Below are 5854 nucleotides of genomic sequence, written 5' to 3' on the forward strand. Positions count from 1 at the left end.
ACATGTATAGATTGGTGTACTCACTGCCCCAATCAATTGACATAACTGTTCCATCATAACGAAAAGCTCCCTCACGTTGCCCTTTATAGTCACCCCAATCCATGGCAATCACTGCTCTGTTCTCCACCATCATTTCATCCATCAAGATTATCGTATAAATGGAATCATTCGGTAAGAAACTTTTGAGACTGTTTTTTTTTTCTCATTCAGTATAATGCATTTGAAGTCCACTCAAGTTGCTGTGTGTATCAATAGTTTGTTATTTTTTGTTGCTGACAAGTATTCCTTTGTGTGACTGTAACAGATGGTGTTTATTTATTCACTTATAGAAAACATTTAGGTTGTTTCCGGTTTGGGGCAATATTGAGTAAAGCTGCTGTGAGCACTAGCATACAGGTTTTTACATGAACCTAAGCTTTATTTTATTTATTAATTTTTTTTTTTTAGGCAAGACAACCCTTGGTTAACCTCAAAGATTGCAAGGAATTTGTCAGCTTGCAATCCCTTATTTTTTTTATTTTTTATGCCTACAGCACCTGATCTTCCTAGGTGGTCTCCCATCCACGTACTAACCAGGCCTGACCCTGCTTAGCTTCCAAGATCAGACATTGGGCTTGTTCAGGGTGGCATGGCTATAGACAAACCTAAGCTTTAATTTCTCTAGGCAAAATTTCCAGGAATGGTATTGCTAAGTCTTATGGTAAGTGTATGTTTAACTTTTTAAGAAATTATCAAACTGTTTTGCAGGTTGGCTGTATCAAGCATTCTCAGTTTCGTACCATACAACCTTAAAAACAAACAAACAAACAAACAAACAAACAAACAAACCCTCCTTTTTTGGGGTGGCGGATAGGATCCTGTTCCCAGTCTTCATTCCTCTAACTTCCCCTCCCTGCCTCCTACAGAAAGCCAGGTGCCTCGCTGAACTCCAGGGCCCAGGAAGCAGCCATCTGTCGGGTGTGCAGTACGGGCCTCTTCCTCTTGGCGTTCAAATGCCTTCCCTTCTACAGCACCAGATTCTGTCTTTCATCCTTGTTAAAAAAGCAAATAGTCAGGACCACAGTGGGCTGTTATCATTTATACTCTCCTTAGTGCAAACCATAGGGCTTTCCCGAGTGTGGACTTAGTACTGGAAATGGAGCGACCAGAAGGTGTCAGGCCTCTGGAGGGACTTAGGGGAAGGCAGAGGGTGCCCAGCCCTGTTTGCCTGTCTCAGGACAGTTTTGCTCACTTACACTCTGACTTGGTAATGGGTCAGGGTGACCCACACTCACCTCTTCTTACTCCTTCTATCAGGTCTCTCCTCTCACCGCAGGTGCCGAACACAGTACCGCTGGTTCCTTTCACCCCGCCTTTCATGCTGTTGTGATTAGCACAGAGAATCAGTCTAAAAGAGATGCTTTTAGATTAATTGATTATAAAGCCCCAGATACAATGGCATCCCGAATCCTAGCTTCTTTCGTTGGGTCGAATTATGTACCCCTCCTAACTCGACACTAATGTGGGAGGCAGGGGAAACACAGGATAGGAGATGGAAGATGGCCCTGATCCCCAAAACATTGGAAGAGGCCCCACTACCTCTTGAAATAATCTGTGTGTAATATTTTCAGCTTCGTGCTCTTTATTTTATCTGTGATTTTAAACACAGCTCTGGCAATGAAGTATGGTGATGTCAGACCTCAGAGCCGCAAACCATGATGTTATTTGAGTTGCTTCATTCTTGACAAACTTTATAAACACACGAGATAGAAAGAAGAGGCTCTTTTTGTCTTTCTTTCTTTGTGAAATCCCGACATGATGCAGATCCACATTCTCCTAATGGGCCTTTGACCAGCACTGGCAGGGGGTGCGCTCTGTCAGTGAAGCTCATGGCAGCATTAGTCTCTGTGAAGCTGGAAGGCCACGTGGGTGGCTGTTGCTTGGTCACTGGAGGTGGGGTTTCAGGTAGACCCACATGCCTATCCCCTCCGACCCTCCTACCTTGCTGGCCTACTCAGAATTCCTCATTTCAGAAAGCAAATCGTTCATATGCCTCACAGCTCAGAGAGTCTTCCATGCCATGGTCCCTCCTACACTGACTGGGCAATGGGCTCACTGAAGTTCTTTGTCCCCCGCTGGCCATGCTACCTTGCCTCTGGGGCTTACAGACTAGAGAGCAGTGAAGAGGGAGTACCAAGGTGTAGGATGAGGGTGTTTTGCGGGGTGGTGGGTCTGGTGGGGTCATGACACAAAAATCCCATATAGGAGGGTTGGGAAGGTCATGGGGGCTACGGAATCTACTACATGCTCTTCATCCCCAGCTTTTCTGAATGACCTCATTGGTAAGGACCAGGGACATGGCCCATGACTCTCTGCTGGATCTTTCCTGCTTCAGTGAAGTCTAGTGCTTACCAGAGAGAAAGGTGACACTAAAATGTGTCCTCCAGACAATAAGCTAAAGCATGGATCAGCAAACTTTTTCAGTAAGAGGCAGATAGTAATATTTTTGGCTTTGTGGGACATGTGTTCACTGTCACAACTATTCAGTTCTACATGGAGCATGAAGGAGGCCAAGATCATATGTAAACAAACGGGCATGGCTGTGTTACAATAAAACTTTATTGACATAAAAAGACAGTTGCCTGTTTTTAGTCTGTGAGTGGACCAAGTTTGGTGACTTCTGCTTTAGGAGATGGAAGATAAGCCAGAGAAAAATCCACCTCCCTATTTTATTAGTTCTGAATTAGTCTGTTAAGTGAGAGAGAAATAAATATCTATCTTGTTTAGAAAGCAGTATTGTGGGATGTCTTTGTTACAGCAACTCATCCTGTCTTTGCTTGGCTCACATCCTTACTTTATTTAAAACTTGTATTTGAACGTCACCTTCTCAGAGAGGCCTTTCCTGGCCACCTCCTCTGAAAGAGCACTTCCCATCATTTCCAGCCTTGTGACCTGCTTAATTTTTTAATTGAACTTGTTACTCTACAATATTAAATATTTTGAATTTTTTTTTTATTGTTTATATCTCCCAGTAAGTTCTATGAGGGCAAGGAAATTTTCCACCTTAATGTTGTATTCCCACACCTGGAACAAGGGTAACACATAGTAGGCACTCAATGAATATATAGTGACTGAAAGATTGAAAAATGAATAACCTTAAAGGATCTGGAAAGTTCAAAATATGAGAGACTAAAACTGGCGTCTAAACTTTTAAAATCTGTCCCCATATCAACCAAATATTTTTGTGTTTGTATCCCCACTATAGGTCTGTTTGTTTATTTATAAATTATGTGGGAATTTTTAAAGGATAAAATAAAAAAAAAGAACTTCCTAGTCACCAATGAATTGTCTCATGCACACAATTTAGAGTCTACTGAATTAGAGGTGCTGTTAAGAGAAGAGAAAACCTAGATAAAAGTTGACATTGCGGAGAGGTGGAAAAATCTAGATATCAGTGCAAATCCCACAGTGATTTATTGGATCACCCAAAGGACCTTTGAGGACATTGTTTTTCCTCACTTCTTTGCCAATGCTGCCTCTCAGCCAGGTGAATGATTCAAGGAGAAGACTCTTCTTAACAACCAAGGTACAATCTGAGCGATGATCCCCACCCACAAAACAACAAAAGCCTATGCACAGGTTTTCAGACCAACTGGAAAGTTTGGTATTTTTCTATAGTGAAGGAGCTTGGGGTGGGATGGTCTCTTTTTTGTTTTAATTTCTAAATTGTCTAGAGTGTACAAGTGCTCCTTTAAAAAAAAATAGACTAGCTCATATTCATTTCTTAAACACAGTCCACATGTCAGGCATGGTGCTAAGCTAATTCAAGGGGTTGAATTAAAAAACAAAGCTCTCGAAACCTAGAAAGCACCACCTACCTTCCTTTTAAATGAGAAAAAAAATAAAGCGGGAGGAGGAAAGCACCAATACGGAATGATTCTTGTCACTTATGGAGCAGAGAGAGCGTTTTAAAAGGCACTGAACATTATAGAGCCTAACCTTGCTGCTGTGAGCACTGCAGGAGTGGTGAGCGGCAGCTCTTCTGAATATTTACTTTGCTATCCCTTTGGCCTCCTTCCACTCCTGTCTTACTGGCAATTTATCTCTCACAGGAACTGACTATTCAGACAGTCCCAGCCTGCTCTTGCTTCTGGCTGCATTGACAGGGGCTTTATCTATGATGAACGTTTTCCATACTGTTGTCTATGCTCTGGATGGCTTTCATTTTTGCTTTATTAAAACTGGATGTGCTATCATTGAGCATTTTCATCTTTATTTTTATTTTTATTCTTTAATAATCTTTTTTATCTTTCAATTATAGTGGGTATACGATAATATATTAGTTTCGGGCATACAGCATAGTGATTAGACATGTATAATAAAACTCAAGAAGTGGTCACCCCACCTGACACCATACATAGTTATTACAATATTATTGACTATATTCCTTATGCTGTACTTTACATCTCCATGACTATTTTGTAACTACCAACTTGTACTTCTTAATTCTTCTCTCCTTTTACATTTACTCCCAAAACCCCCCTCCCATCCGGTAACCCTCAAAATGTTCTTTGTATCTATGAGTTTGTTTCTATTTTATTTGTTTATTTTGTTCTTTATGTAAGTGAAGGAAATGCTGCAGAGACTTTAAGAAGAAGGAAAAAACCTATTTTCTGTCAAATAGGTTTTGTTCTGCATGTAAGTGAAATCATATAGCGTTTGTCTTTCTCTGTCTGGATTTATTCCACTCAGCACAATACCCTCTTGGTCTATCCACGTTGTTGCTGATGTAGAGATTAAATTAATTAATTGAATGATTGATTGATTGATTGATTGATTAACTTACTTACTTATGTATTTTATGGCTGAGCAATATTCCATTTTATATATGCACCACCTCTTCTTTTACCCATTCATCCACTGATGGACGCTCAGGTTGCCCCCATATCTTGGCTATTGTAAATAATACTGCAATGAACATACAGATGCACATGTTCCTTCAAAGTAGTATTTTGGGTTTCTTCGGATAAATACCCAGAAATGGAATTACCTTCAGTCTGTGTGTCTTTTGATCTGAAGTGAGTCTCTTGTAGGCAGCATATGTAAGAGTCTTATTTTCTTATTCATTCAGCTACCTTATCTTTTGATAAGAGCATTTAATTATTTTTTATTTGAAGTACTTGTTGATAGATATGTAGTTATTGCCATTTTATTATTCATATGTTTGATACTTTTTTTCCTTCTTCTTAAAGTCTCTCCAGCATTTCCTGTAATACTGGCTTAGCAGTGATAAATTCCTTTAGCTTTTGCTTGTCTGGAAAGCTCTTTATCTGTCCTTCGATTCTAAATGATAGCTTTGCTGGGTAGAGTAATCTTGGTTGTAGGTCCTTGCTTTTCATCACTTTGAATATTTTGTGCCAAGTCCTTCTGGCCTGCAAAGTTTCTGTTGATAAATCAGCTGACAGTCTAATGGGAGCGCCCTTGTAGGTAACTAATTGCTTTTCTCTTGCTGCTTTTAAGAGTCTCTCTTTGTCTTTAACCTTTGGCATTTTATGTATGATGTATCTTGGTGTGGGCCTCTTTAGGTTAATCTTGTTTGGGACTCCATGAGGTTCCTGGAGTTGCACGTCTATTTTCTTCACCAGGTTAGGGAAGTTTTCTGTCAAATAGGTTTTCAATTTTTTGGTTTCTTTCTTCTCCTTCTGGTACCCCTATGATGCAAATGTTGATATGCTTGAAGTTGTCCCAGAGGCCCCTTAAACTATCCACATATTTTTGGATTCTTTTTTCTTGTTGCTGTTTTGATTGGGTGTCCTCCACTACCCCATACTCTAAATTGCTGATTCGATCATCCACTTTATCCAATCTGTTGATT

The 5854-nt window shown here is 40.2% G+C and overlaps 1 pseudogene; it reads right to left on the reverse strand.

The window, feature by feature from the left end:
* Positions 1-524: 524 nt before the first annotated feature.
* LOC111744039 lies at positions 525-640 on the reverse strand (annotated as a pseudogene).
* Positions 641-5854: the final 5214 nt, after the last annotated feature.

This window comes from Pteropus vampyrus, unplaced genomic scaffold, assembly GCF_000151845.1.
Source record: "Pteropus vampyrus isolate Shadow unplaced genomic scaffold, Pvam_2.0 Scaffold5, whole genome shotgun sequence".
NCBI lineage: Eukaryota > Metazoa > Chordata > Mammalia > Chiroptera > Pteropodidae > Pteropus > Pteropus vampyrus.